The sequence below is a fragment of the Sturnira hondurensis genome, unplaced genomic scaffold, assembly GCF_014824575.4.
Source record: "Sturnira hondurensis isolate 20B ecotype Veracruz unplaced genomic scaffold, ASM1482457v3 Scaffold0022988, whole genome shotgun sequence".
Taxonomy (NCBI): domain Eukaryota; kingdom Metazoa; phylum Chordata; class Mammalia; order Chiroptera; family Phyllostomidae; genus Sturnira; species Sturnira hondurensis.
In genome coordinates this window covers 1331364-1346231 of record NW_028095619.1, presented here as the reverse complement: position 1 = coordinate 1346231, position 14868 = coordinate 1331364, and positions in this window count along the sequence as shown.

Genomic DNA, 14868 nt, shown 5'->3' with positions numbered 1-14868 from the left:
GGAATGGCTGGGCTTTAAATTATTAACTAAACTATGAAGATGTCCACACTAATGGACTTTTAAAAAAAAGACTAATCATTTGAATGTCCTGGCTGGTGTAGCTCAGTGGATTGAGTGCCTGCCTGTGAACCAAAGGGTCACCAGTTTGATTCCCAGTCAGGGCATATGCCTGGGTTGTGGGCCAGGTCCCCAGTAGGGGGCATGCGAGAGGCAACCACACATCAATGTTACTCTCTCTCTTTCTCCCCTCTCTAAAAATAAATAAATAAAATCTTTAAAAAAATCTAATAATTTGAAAACATTAATGATTTGAAGTTTTAGAGATGGTAGCATTATTTTAAAAGTCCCAAATCTCAAATGCCTACTTGATCAGAATTTCATCAAATAATAAATCATAAATAAATTCTCACTAAAATAAAATAATGACCCAAGAGCAGGTATCTAAGATGTGATTTTTAGTCATCATAAGACAAATACTTAACAGGTTTTCCTTTTCATATTGCTCAAAAATAGTTGACTTTATTAATGTAAGATGGCTATTTCCATGTCATAGCTTTGAGATTATTTTATTGTACAAAAAACAACTAAATAATTTGCAAAACAATACATTCATAAAGAGAATAAGCACAATATAAACTTGCTTACCACTCTGTTTTTATCCTTTAAAAAGAGATTTTATTTATTTTTAGAGAGAGGGGAAGGGAGAGAGAAAGAGAGGTAGAGAAATATCCATGTGTGGTTGCCTCTTGCACACCCCCTACTGGGGACCTGGCCTGCAACGCAGGCATGTGCCCTTACTGGGAATTGAACCAGTGACCCTTTGGTTCACAGGCCAGTGCTCAATCCACTGAGGTACACTAGCCAGGGTTAGGAGTTGAACTATTTGAATAGGTCTTTCATGCTTTCATTTCACTTAGAATTTCGGACCTTCACAATCTTCTGTATCTGTAGTTTGATGTGCTAGCATCATCCATAGATTATGGCTATTCTTATCCTTTCATGCATCTGAAATTTTATTATCACAATGACACAAACTCAATACTGTCAGGATGGGCGGGGTAGGACGAAATGGCAGCTGGACTACAATCCAAATGGCAGACAGACTACAATTCGGAAAATACGGCTGACGTCAAACCAGAGAGTCGAAAGGGCAGGCAATGCCAAAAAGGGTATCTGCGTAGCAACCTGAGTCTGAGGAAAAAACCACCAATGATGTATTGCTGCTTCTTTCAGAGGGGACCAATTCCCAGCTCCCATGGGGAGCCAACGAAAATAAAACTCCACAATTTTCCCTATTTGCGCAGCAACTTCTCCGACCCCACTCTGCAGACCAGGGAACCTTGCCCGGGTGCGCAAACACTATAAAGCTCTTTATTGCCTGACTTTGTGGCTGATTGGCATTTCTTTCTTGGAGGAGCCTAAGGAAAACCTTTCAAATACATGATTTGGCAGAACCAGGATATTTTTCTTTTTATTTTAGTGGAAACTTTTCTTTAACATTAGACAGTATTTTAACTGTCTAAAACACACTACCCATGGTGTTTTTGTCCTTTTAAGAAATTTTTCTTCCTGAGTAATTTGAGCATGATTTCCATGTATTTGCTTTAGTTATTTGCTGCATTAATTCCTCATATAAGTCAAGTACAGAAGAATAGTCCTTCAAAAAAGATTTAATTTAAGTATCTACTATCTTATTTAACATCTTTGAAAATGAGTAGCACAGGCAAAACATACAAAACTGTTCTGTCCAAAGCTATGAGAGTGGAAGAGAAAATTCTTGAAAACTGAAACTCCTGAGCCTGTAATATGTACACTAAAAAATATAGAGCAGCCCTGGTTGGTGTGGCTCAGTGGATTGAGTGCTGGCCTGCAAACCAAAGCATCATCAGTTCGATTCCCAGTCAGGGTACATGCCTGGGTTGTGGGCTAGGTCCCCAGTAGGGGGCACACAAGAGGCAACCACACACTGTTGTTTCTCTCCCTCTCTTCTCCTTTCTCTAAAAATAAATAAATAAAATATTTAAAAAGATAAAATTTAAAAAATTCATACTTTAGCCCTGGCTGCTGTGGCTCAGTGTATTGAGTGCTGGCCTATAAACCAAAGGGTAAGAGGTTCGATTCCCTGTCAGGGCACATGCCTGGGTTGCCAGCCAAGTCTGTAATATGGAGCAACCACACACTGATGTTTTCTCCCTCTCCTCTCCCTCCCTTCCCCTCTCTAAAAAATAAAATAAATAAAATATTTAAAAAAATAAATTGCTGCCCTGGCTGGTGTAACTCAGTGGATTGAGCATGGGCCTGCGCGAACCAGAGGATCACGGTTTGATACCCAGTCAGGGCACATGCCTGTGTTGCAGGCTAGTTCCCAGCAGGGGACACACGAGAGGCAATCATACATTGATATTTCTCTCCCTCTCTTCTTCCCTTCCCCTTTAAAGATAAATAAATGAAATCTTAAAAAAACAAAAAAATTTAAAAAATTAAAAAATAAATAAATTGCTGACTTTCAAGTTTGATTTTTGTATCTTGCTTCTTTCATATTTTCATATATATATAATCTTCAATTGTTTAAGATATTGCTGGCACTTTTTTAAACCTGTCAGAGTCTGATATTTACCTTAAAATCAGGGAACTAGGCATTGCAGAGGTGTTAGTGAACATAGTATGGTCAACCATCTCTCCAGATATATCCACCTAAGATTCTGGCAGTACTTGCCATAACAAAGAAAGTAAATTATTAGTAAGTAATGTTCAGAATATTGTAACAAGCATTATTTTTATTTAAACAGAGCAGTCTATGCATACTTATGTTGAATGTAGACATGAAAACAGAAAGATCTTCTCATATATTTACATTTTTTACTAAATCTAACATTTTAAAACACAATTTTTTATTTGTATATAAAAGTGGTAACATTTTTAAAATATTTTATTTATTTATCTTTAGAGGGGAAGGGAAGGAGAGAGGAAGAGAAATATCAATGTATGGTTGCCCCTCGTGCATCCCCTGCTGGGACCTGGCCTGCAACCCAGGCAGGTGCCCTGACTGGGAGTCGAACCGAGATCCTTTGGTTCAAAGAACCGTGCTCAATCCATTGAACTACACCAGCCAGGTACAACATTATTTTAAATGTCACAAATCACATCTGTTTATCTGAGTACAATTTCATTAAAGAGAAACAAAAAATAGTAATTGAATTGTCATGCTTTTAAAATATCTCCTATTGCTGGGGGAAAAATTGTTCCCAGAGAAAGAAAAATTTTAGTCAAAAATAAGTATTTGATGTACAGTTTCAAAACATTTAATAAATCAAATGTAAGAATAAGAAAATGCTTCAGCGAGTTATTAGTATAGACTCTGAAAGGTGAACAGATAGATGAATGAATGTAATAAATATTGTCTATTATTCTATTGCTGGCGGGAATTGTGCTAAGCGGTGGGGTCATGAAGTTATTTCTAAACACAAAATATAACCCCCTAAAAATGAAAGTGTAGGTAAATAGATATTTAGAATAGAGCTTGGTTCATTTACTCTTGAAGAATATGCATGAGGAATTCACGAAGAGGACAACAAGGGTACCAAAGTCAACCCATCCTGTGGATCTGTGTGGAGAGGGTATTTTGTAGGAATCAAGGGAAGTCCAGGCAACACAGACAACACAGATAAAGGTAATGAGGACAACTACAAGAATTTAAGGGATTTACCCTCACCCCTCAGCTTTCAGGTAGCCTGAGTCCTGTAAGAAGTCTCCTAATCTCTTGGCTGCCTTATATCACCTGCCCAATTTAAGCCTGAAACAATGATGGAGGGCAGTGCATCCCTGTGCTGGAAAGGGCAGGTTACCTGGGGCAATCAGGCCTAAGAAAGAATGCATAAAATCCTGTGAAACCTGCTTTACTAACACCCTCAATTTAAATGATAAGGATCCAAGCATGAAATGAGTTTGTTCCCCAAAGTTTTATGGTCCTTTAGCTAACTGACCCAGACTCAAAATAAGCCCTCATAGTCTTTGAATGTTATCTATTATTTGATCATTACTGCCTGACAATGACTGATGCGCTTTACCTATATTGCCTGTATTCCTATGCAAATAAACCCAATAAAAGCTCTTTGAGTAACAGGCTCCTGGCCCTTCTCGTTTGAGAGAACAGCCACCTTTCCTCCCTTGTAGATGAAAGGAAGTCAGAAACTTGCACCTATATAAAGAAATGAAGTATTATAAATGAAAAATGGAGTTAAAAGAAAACTTATTTTAATTACTCTAAAAGGAAATTTAATCTTTAAGTAATCATAACATTGCATTCTGTACTAAAAACTTACATAAAAGTAAAATATGTCACAACAGTAACACAAAGGCTAGTGACTAGGCATTGAGAATATATTATGATATGTATTCTTTATACATTCTGTGAATGCTATATCATTATTTGAGGATGGACTTAGATTATTTTCAAATGCATATTATAAACCCAAAGTTTAGAACTAAATAAAGAAATACAAAGGACTATAAGAAATTACTCCAAAGAACTATACACCATGAAATTTGAAAATCTGGTGAAATGGATAAATTTCCAGAAAAATATAACCTTCCAAAACTCAATGAAGAAAAAGCAGAACGCCTGAATAGACCAATAACAGCTCGTGAAATTGAAGCAGTAATCAAAAAATTCCTGACTCACAAAAGCTCTGGACCAGATGGTTTCACAGGAGAATTTTACAAAGCATTTAAAGGAGAGCTAACCCTCATCCTTCAAAGACTATTTCAAAAAATCCAAAATGATGGAAGACTCCCAAACTCTTTTTATGAAGTCAGCATCATCCTAATCCCAAAACCAGATAAAAACACAAGAAAGAAAGGAAACTTCAGGCCAATATCCCTGGATGAACATAGATGTTGAAATTCTCAAAAAATATTGGCAAACCACATCCAGCAATACGTTAAAAAGATCATACACCCTGACCAACTGGGATTCATCCCAGGATGCAAGGATGGTATAATATTCACAAATCAATAAATATAATACACCACATAAACAAAATGAAAGACAAAATCACAGGATTATATTAATAGATGTGGAAAAAGCATTTTATAAGGTACAGCATGCATTTATGACAAAAACACTCAGAAAAGTGGGAATAGAGGGAGCATTCCTCAACATAATAAAGGCCATATATGAGACCTACAGCTAACATCATACTCAATGGGGTATTTTAAATGTTAATATGTCATTAGAATAAAAGATAACAGTTTTCTTATTTAGAAAAAAACAGGATTAGCAATCTTCTCAAGGATCCATTGAGATAATTATATAGATTCCTTTTGGGTTGAACATTTTAATTGAATAATTTTTTCAAAGTAAATAAACATTTGTAGTATAATCTGTTTTATAACACTGAGTCTTTCAGTTGATTAAAATAGGTAAATTATCCAGTTTTCTGTGGTATATTGGATATCTGGTCTTTTAAAAATAAATTTACCAGGGAAGTGATATAATCAAGATAGAGACTATGAAGCTCATGGAGACAGCAACTCAAAACCATTCTACTCAACCTTGCTCCACCTACTCTGTGATGCCATGAAGTACAGCCAGAAGGGGACCTCCCAATTCCTGGACCATCCTCTGGGTATGAATGAAAAGAGTAGAAAGAGTTCTACCTTTGGTGGTGGGTTCTCTAGGAACCTACTTCTGACTTGCCTCTGTTTTTATTTTGTTCATCAGTTTATTTTGTTCATTAGATTAGACTAAAGGCCTATGGGGGACTACAAGCCCTCAATGATAAGTTCCTTCATTATGAACTCATAGTTGGTTGTTAATCCCCTTATATCACTCCTATGCTGCTTGTAAAACAAAACAAAACAATGGAGAGAACCATATGGTTCAGGATTTATGAACTATAAACAAGTCTGTGATTCTCATTCACCCCATTGTACCCAATCCATATACTCTCTCTCTTAAAAAAAGACTCTATTTATTTATCTTCAGAGGAGAAGAGAAGAAGAGAGGGGGAGAATACCAATGTATGGTTGCCTCTCGTGCGTCCCCTGCTGGGAACTGGCCTGCAACCCAGGCATGTGCCCTGACTGGGAATTGAACTGCGACCCTTTGGTTTGCAGGCCCGTGCTCAATCCACTGAGCTACACCAGCCAGGGCTCCATGTACTCTTTTATTGCAAGTTCCCCCTGAGGCCAAATAATTTACAGTGTTGGCTCTCAAGGGTGAATTTTTTGGCACCCCACTTCACACAGATAGTCAGCCTCTGTTTGCCTTTGAATGGGTGTATCCTGACACCCCGGTAACAGCAAGATATACTTGGACCGTCCTTCTTCAAGGCTTCTGAGACAATCCTAACATCTGGACAAACACTTGAAAACATCTTTGGGAACTAGAGCTACCACATGGAGCCAAAGTTTAGTATGTTGATAATATTATAATGTGTAGCCCCACCAAACAGGACTCTGACTACACACTATCTTAGTCTTTAGTTTCTTGGGGGGAAAGGGATACCAAGTGGCTCTCAATAAGGCCCCAGTTTGTTTCCAACAGTCAAATATTTAGGCTACCAGATAAGTCAGGGATCTCATTGTCTCTCTCTAGGAAAATATAAAGTTTTTCTAAATCTTACAGTCTTACAAACAAAACACAATTAAGAACCTTCTCAGGAATGGCAAGTGTCTGCTGAATTAGGATCCTTGGGTTTGGATTGATAGCTAAGCCCCTTTATGAGGCAATCAAGGGACTGATTCTGAGCTGTTTGAATAGAACCAGGTCTTAAACTGAGCCTTTTTGGCCCTCAAATCAGCCATAATGGAGGCCCCAGACTTGGGCCTGTGTGACCTGGAAAAGGTATTTATTCTATATGAAGCAGAAAAACAAGAGATTGCCTTAGAAGTCCTAATGCAAAAGCTAGGCAACACCCCTAGGCCCAGTGGCTTACTTCTCATGACAATTAGACTCTGGGTAACTGGATGTTTGGGTGGCCTACAAGCAGTGGCAGCCAGTGCCTTATGAACACTAAGCTGACCTTAGAGCAACCTTTAAAAGTCCAAAACCTACATTCAGTTCAAACTGTCCCTTCTCTTAGCTTCCTCTGAGCGAATTCAAAAAGTATGGCCATTCTAAACCCACTACCTTACCTCTTGAAGTGGGCCCTGAGAATGAGGACTTCTTGCATTCTGGTGTTGAAACTATTGAGCAGGCATTCTCTAACAGGCCTTACTTAAAGAACATAGCCCTCCCCCCCCATGTAGAAGGGTTTGCCAGGGGAGGCTGTTCTGTTGACCAAGGAAGGAGGAGGGCAGGCTATGCAATTGTGAGTCTCCAGGAGGCCACAGAAGCCGAGCATCTCCCCTCAGGAGCTTCAGCTCAAAAGGCTCAACTCCTAGCTTTGACCCAAACTCTTGAACTAGGAAAAGATGGAAGAGTCGACGTTCACATAGACTCCAGATAGACCTTCTTTGTTTTGCATGCTCAGGCTGCCATCTGGAAACAGAGGGGACTATTAACAGCAAAAAATTCCTGTTAAACACAGCCCAGAGATTCTAAGGCTCCTAGAGGCAGTTAATGTTACCTGAGGAGTAGCCATGCTCCACTGTAAGGGATTTCAAAGGGGCCCAACTAAAATTTCTAAAGGAAACTGCCCAAATTGCATATGCTCTTCCTCTCCCCATTGACCCCTGTGATGCCCCTGATGAACACACTTGGGCAGAAAGACAGAGCTTTTCCAGAAATGATAAAGGGTGGTGGGTGAGAGACAAGAGACTGCTTGTCTCTCAAGTAGGCACCGATAAAAGATATACGTTTTGTATTGATATGACTCTGTCTGCGTAGCTGAAGATGAGGCCGATTCTGTAATATCAGAGATTGTTGATGGGAGACATCTATCTCAAACCATGAAAGAAATCACTCAGGCTTGCTGCCTCTGTTCAGTTAATGAGCCAGGGGGAAAAATATAAACAGGTACCTTCTCCAGGGGTGCCTTCCTGGCACAGACTGGCAAACAAATTTCACACAAACGCCTGCCTTCCAGAGTGGTCATTATCTCCTGGTATTCATAGGCACTTACTAGATGGGCAAAGGTCTTCCTTCTGTACCTGGACTGAGAATTCCAAGGTTTGGACTGCCTCAAAGCCTCCCAAGTGACAATGCCTCTTCCTTCATGGCCAAAATTACCCACCAAATAGACTAAACTCTAGACATGCACTATCATTTGCATAGTGCATGGAGGCCCCAGTCTTCAGGAAAGGTAGAAAAGGCTAACCACACTTAAAAAAAAAGGGTCAGGAAACGTATGCCCGGAGATCTTGGGGACATAGCTCCAGCTCCTGCCCATAGACATCCTGAGGAATCAACTTGAACCCTAAGCCTTTTTAATATGTTACATGGGAGGCCCAACTTAAACTATCATCAATCTGGGAAAGATGGACCACATCCTCCCTTCTTCCCCCTGGCTCACTCCACTCGTTGTTCGATTGATGATTATTCTAATTTTTTATTATTTTTCTATGCCTTTTTAATCATGTTAAGTTTATATCTTCTAGATCACAGCAATTTCATGTAAAGATGATGATACTCTAGGGCAAAAGTATCCAACATTTTGGAATCTCTGGGCCACACTGGAAGAAGAGTTGTCTTGGGCCACACATTAAATCTGCAAACACTAATGAAAACTGATGAGCAAAAAGGTCTTGAGTAAATGTACAATTTTGGGTTGGGCTGAATTCATAGCCATACCAGGCCATATGCAGCCCACAGACTGTGGGTTGCACACCTCTGCAGGAGATAGAGTTTCAGTCCTTAGAGGAGGCAGAAAGGGATTTTTCATCCCAGGTCAAGGGCAAGGTCTGCAGCCAGTCTCAGCCTGTTAGACTGACCAGAAACCTTTTTTCTTCCCATGAGATGATGGGATCAAAATCTCTCGGGGAGGATTATTTGAGGCAAAAAAGTGAGACTAGCAGACAAAAGACTTCTCTGCAACCTTCATGGACCCATTTCCCTGCTTTCTACTCCCCAATTTGTTGTAATTGAGAGTACAGAAAAAAATCACCATCTGAACAGGATGGACAAGGATGAGTGGTATTGGTAGTCACCCCACTAGCGTGAGAAACAGTCAACCACCCTAGCTCCCCAACTTGCCCATGTTTAATAAAAACCTTCCTCCTGGGCCCCAGGGGCATGCCTCATTGTCTGAGGTGGACTGTTCTCAACATTCCATTGCCTATTATCGATTTAATACATTTTCAAGTGCATGCTATCACTTTTTGTGTGTAACAATTGCTTTTTATTGTTGTGCAAGTATAGTTGTCTCTATTTTCTGATCATCACTTCCCCTGCCCTGCTCCCCTCCTCTTACCCTCAGTCCTTCCCCAATTTGGCTTTGTCCTGAGTCCTTTATACATGTTCCTTGACTTGACCTCTCCCCTTCTTCACCCTGTTATCTTCCTCCTCCCACCCCCATGGTTACTGTCAGTTTGTTCTTTATTTCCATGTCTCTGGTTCTTTTTTGCTTGCTTGTTTTGTTCATTAGGTTCAACTTATAGGCGAGATCATATGGTATTTGTCTTTCACCACCTGGCTTACTTCATTGAGAATAATGCTCTCCAGTTCCATCCATGCTGTCCCAAAGGGTAGGAGCTCCTTTATTCTTTCTACTATATACCATCACTTAGATAAATTTACTGTGCTTTGCTAAATATTTGTGTCATACTCTTGAATCTCTTCTTGTTCCATGACAAAGACCTGGGTTGGGTTGAGGCCTGCCTTTGCCTCCCTGGGCATCAGTGCTAGTTGAGATTGCTTGAAAGAACTGCTTCAGGGAGCATTTAAAAAATAATTGAGAAGCAACTTGAACTTGAAAGAGAGTATGTAGTGAATGATTCAGGTTATAACAATTTCTAAGACAAATGGTGAAATAGAGGTTCTATCTTATAACCATAATCATTAACCTTGATTGATATGTCTATGTTTATATTTATGTATCCATCTGAGTATTTCAGTTCTTGAAGAACATGCCTCACATTTTCAAAACAGTATCAGATGGGTGCCCTCTTGTACTTACTTTCTTACTACCATGTCTCATTTTGTACTGGGGTTAGTGAAAATCATCTTGTAACTCAGTTTTCTTATTCACATTTGTGCCCAGGCCAAATCAGGATCAACAACAAGGGGTTCCTTTGCCTATCAAGCTAAAAATATAGTCTCCCTCTCTTGGAATGCCTTATCCTGAAGATAATACATATTCTCAGCTGCCCCACCCACAACAAGTGTTTGGACATACGATAGGAGATAGGTACTTCTTCACTTTCTCATCTTTCTCCCAATTTCTCTACCCTCTTGCTTGAGGTCAGTTGATTTTTCCAGGTTATTCCCATCTCACCATCTCCTCCAAATATTTAGTGTAGCCTGACTAAGTATAATATCTTGGTGTTCTCTGTAGGTGAGAGGAAAAGGCACAAGGCTATGGAAGCTACCACTACAAAAACAACAACACCTCTGCTATTTGTTTGTTTACCTATTTATGAATTTATTCCAACATTTTCCTGCTATTGCTGCTAATGGATCTGTATTTATTCATGTATTATCAAACAGCAACATGGAAAAGGAAATTTTTTAGACTTCTTAAAGTGTTCTGGGCTTCCTTTGGCCTGTTTCTACCCTGGATAGAAGTAATTCTTCATACGATCCAGTGTGGAGCACTAAGGAATGCACCAAAATTTTGCAATAATAAATCAAGTGCATTTGCCTGGTTTTGTCATCTGAGTATATAGTTCTCTTTGGAAATTCACAAGGAACTCGGAGGCCAATAAATTGTGTTTCTTCTACAGGTCAATATTTTAAGAGAGGTAGTATAGAAGATTAGAAATGAACAAAAAATTATACAGATGGTATAGACCAGCAATTTTGCTTCATTTAGAGTCTGAGTTTACATGAGAAAGTGTGCTTTTAAAGGATTATCCAATATACTTATTTTTCTTCAGATATCAGTAGTTTGCATAAGAATCTTAAAGTAGTCCATGACCCAAAGTAATTTAGGTGTCAGCTAACCAATTTTAAATATAAATTTTTATAATTTACATTATAATACTATATAAAATACTCTGTATTTTAAGTTTCATACAGCCAAATAATTCTTGGAGTTTTTGAGTTACAAAAAATTTCTAAGGTAAGCATCTCATTATAATAATCTCATTGAACATTCTAAGATTTCATAGCAAATAAAAATTAGATAAAATTTAGAACTGAAGATTAAAAGTGGGATGTCTTTTACTTCGCATTTCTATAAAGTTATATTTGATGCTTCATGTACTAAAAAAGTAAAAATGTTCCAATTATCTAGGGACTTGACAAACAAATATTTTACATGCATAAAACTCCATTGTAGTGCTCATCTTAAATATTACACAATCTTTAAAATAATCTAATTAATTTTTTGCATTCCCTTTATTTGGAATGTGAATGACAATATTGATTTCAAGAATCAGACTGACATTTAGTATTTTATTTTATTATCTTAAAATCTTAATTTTTATTTACTTTTATTTTTTAAAATATTTTATTTATTTATTTTTAGAGAGAAGGGAGGGAGAAAGAGAGGGAGAGAAACATTAATGTGTAAAAGAGACATCAATCAGTTGCCTTTCATACTTGCCCCCAACTGGGGACCTGGACTACAACCATAATTGAACCAGTGACACCTAATGCAGTGAGCCGCACCAGTCAGGTCAGGAATCAAATTAACATTGGAAAGCTTGTCCCTTACTTCCTTTTTCTTCTTAATTCATATTTTACCAGTCTATTAAATATGCTATCCATCCTGTATTCTTTGATTATTTCATTAGTTTTATTTCAAAAGGTCCCCCAAATTAAAAATAAATATATAAAATGAATACCAATTAGAGTGGCCTACTTCATAGCTAGCACATTTATCCCATAAATAAATAAAACAGGTGCTTAAGCCCTCACTTTACCCACATTGTTTCAAGCATTTTAAATGATTTTGTTGTTGAGGCAGAAATTATATTTAACCATTTGATTTTTTCCCCAAGATATTTATCTACTCACCTCTCATTTTTAAATATCTTCCTACTATTATTCTCAATGTTGTTGATTCCACATATGGAATTAGCGCTATGGTTTTCTGGTAAATGATTATAAGATTATATGTAAAGAAATGACATGTATGCACATATGGATATAAGTTATAAATTTTACTGATTAAAATGTATGTAGACTACAATTTACAAGTAATAAAAATATATAACACTCTGTATTGTACATTCCATAGGACCAAGTGATTCTCACAGAATCCTTTGTTGTGTTGTAGCTGCGAACCTCTTACAGTGACAAGGTCTGTCCAGAAAGTATCCAGCCATGTGCTATGAAAAATAGAGGCATTTATTGAACAAGATTCAAGAAACACTGTACATAGGACACTGATGCCTCAGTCCCCTTCAAAGTAGGCACCTTAGGACCTCACACAACTCTCCCAATCGTCGTCAGCTGCCTCTTCATATTTTCCTGAATCTTATCAATGGTCTGAGATCTCTTCCCTTTCAAAGGTGACTTCTGTTTTGGGAAAAGCCAGAAGTTGCTGGTCACCAAATCTGGGCTGTAGGGGGGATGAGTCACCTGGGTGATTGGATGATTCACCAAAAAAATCTTCATGAGACTTGATGCATGAGCAGGTGTGTTGTTGTGATGAAGCTGCCAATCACCAGTTGCCCATAGCTGTGGCCTTCTGAATCATCTGAATAGTTTCCACAGAGGAATGTTGAAGCTTAACACAAAATTTGATGCTGATTCATTGTTCAGTTCGAATGTGATGGGCACTCAGTACATATGTTCACTGAACAGTGTCTAACAGCTCCGCTGACTAGTACAGAGAAGTCGTCATTGTTCACACATGTGCATTCCAGTCCAATCTCCTTGCCTGCCAGGTTACATCCATGTCATGCAAACTGTTCTCATTACATTAACAATGGCTGGACTTTTCCGAGACAGACCTTGCAGATCTAAACTGTGATTTATATACATCAGACAGATCCTGGGAAGATTGCTGCAGAGTAGGACAAAGGATTTCGCTTCTCTCCACGCACCAGAGAAGGACCTGGCTGATCTGCAGAAGAGCACATCAGATGCCAAACTGGGACCCAGCATACAAGAATGCAGGACTCCAGAGAGTGTATCGGACACTGAATGATCAGAGGTTGAGGAGAGGAGAGGACCTCAGACCAACAAGGTACAAGGAGGCAGTCCAGAGGTGGTGGCAGGCCCCCTGCCAGGCCGCGCCAGGGCCCTGGCCGGCCGCCCCGGTCTCTGCGAGCCGAGGGTGGGCAACACCGACTCTGGGAGAGAACTGGTCACCAGCACCACCCCCATCTGGCAGGGCGCAGATTGGAAAACACCATAAGAGATCTGTCTGCCAGTAGTGGCAGAGAGAGGAGTGAGCATTCGGAAGCAAACCAGAAAGCTCTGATAACCCGTGCAGTCAGGTTGCTGGCTTAGGAGAACTAAGAGTTGCCAGAGCATTCCCTGCTTCGAGGGGCCCGTGCTTGCCCTCGAGCAGTCCTGGGGAGTCTCGGGCTGCTGTCAGGGCCTCCAGAAGTGGGTCAGTTGTGAGCTCCATCCCTACTCAACCAGCACAGACCAACTCCATTCCTGCTCAGCTGGCACAGACTAGGAGGCATTGGGAGTCAAGCAATGACCTTTGACTTGACTGGAAGCAGTCGCTCGTGCCTTCCCGGCCCCCCGAGGGGCCCGCGCCAGCCCCGGCTCTACCAGCCTCCGGTTGCGCGCACCTTCCTGGCCCCTGGCTCTGTCAACCGCTGGTTGAGCTCGCCTTCCGGGCCCCCAGCTCCATCAACCGCCAGTCTCGAGCACCTTCCGGCCCCCAGCTCTGTAAACTGCCAGTCTCGCGTGCCTCCCCAGCCCCCGAGCGACCAGTGCGGGCCCGGCTCCGTCAACCACCGGTCTCCCACGCCTCCCAGGCCACCCAGCGGCCCGTGCCTGAACAGGCTCCGCCAACCGCTGGTTGTGCGCACCTTCCTGGACCCCGAGGGGCCCCGCGCTGGCCTGGCTGGACCGGCCACCAGTGGCCCGCGCTGTCCCAGCCCTCCAGGGACCATGCGCAGGCCCTCTACTGGGGGAACCGCCAGTTGCCTGCGCTTTTCCGGCAGGGAGGGGTGTGCGCCTACCCTCAAATTGAGAGTCGCCCGGGCGATCCCTGTGGTGTGGGACCTACACCTGCTGGTGAACAGTCTCGGGTGTCTCGGGCTGCTGACTGGGCCGCTGGAAGAGAGCCATTCACCAGCTCCATCCCTACTGAGCCTGCGCAGACAGGGAAACACAGGGAGTCAGGCTGTGGCTGTGGGTTTGGGAGGATTGTGAGTTGCCCTGTGTGTTCAGCCACAACACAGGGAAAGGTCCACACCCAAGCCTACAAGAACAGGAAAGCCTGGCTGGGAGCGCGCGCCCTCATGTCAGACCAGGGCTGGGAGGCCTGGGAGAAAATCCGCTCTCAGTAGGGCGCCAGAGAGTGTTGCCAGTCTGGATCCTGGGGGGTACTGTCCAGACCAGTTGAGCGTACCAAGACGCGAGAGCCACACTAACAGCTCCTCAGGCTGCTGCAGCTAGTGAGACCTGAAGAAAAGGTTTGCCTCGCTGGACACAAGCCAGAGGAATAGTGGGAGCAGAGAACACCAAGATACCTACAGGAGACTTCACCACTGAATTTCACAGGTAACCTACCACCGAAGTTCACGCTATTAAACTCAGGGTACCAGTACAGATCAATCTAAGAACCTGAGGCCAACAAGAAGAGCATCACAAACAAAGGGAAGACAAAGAAACAATCCCTAAATGAAAGAAAA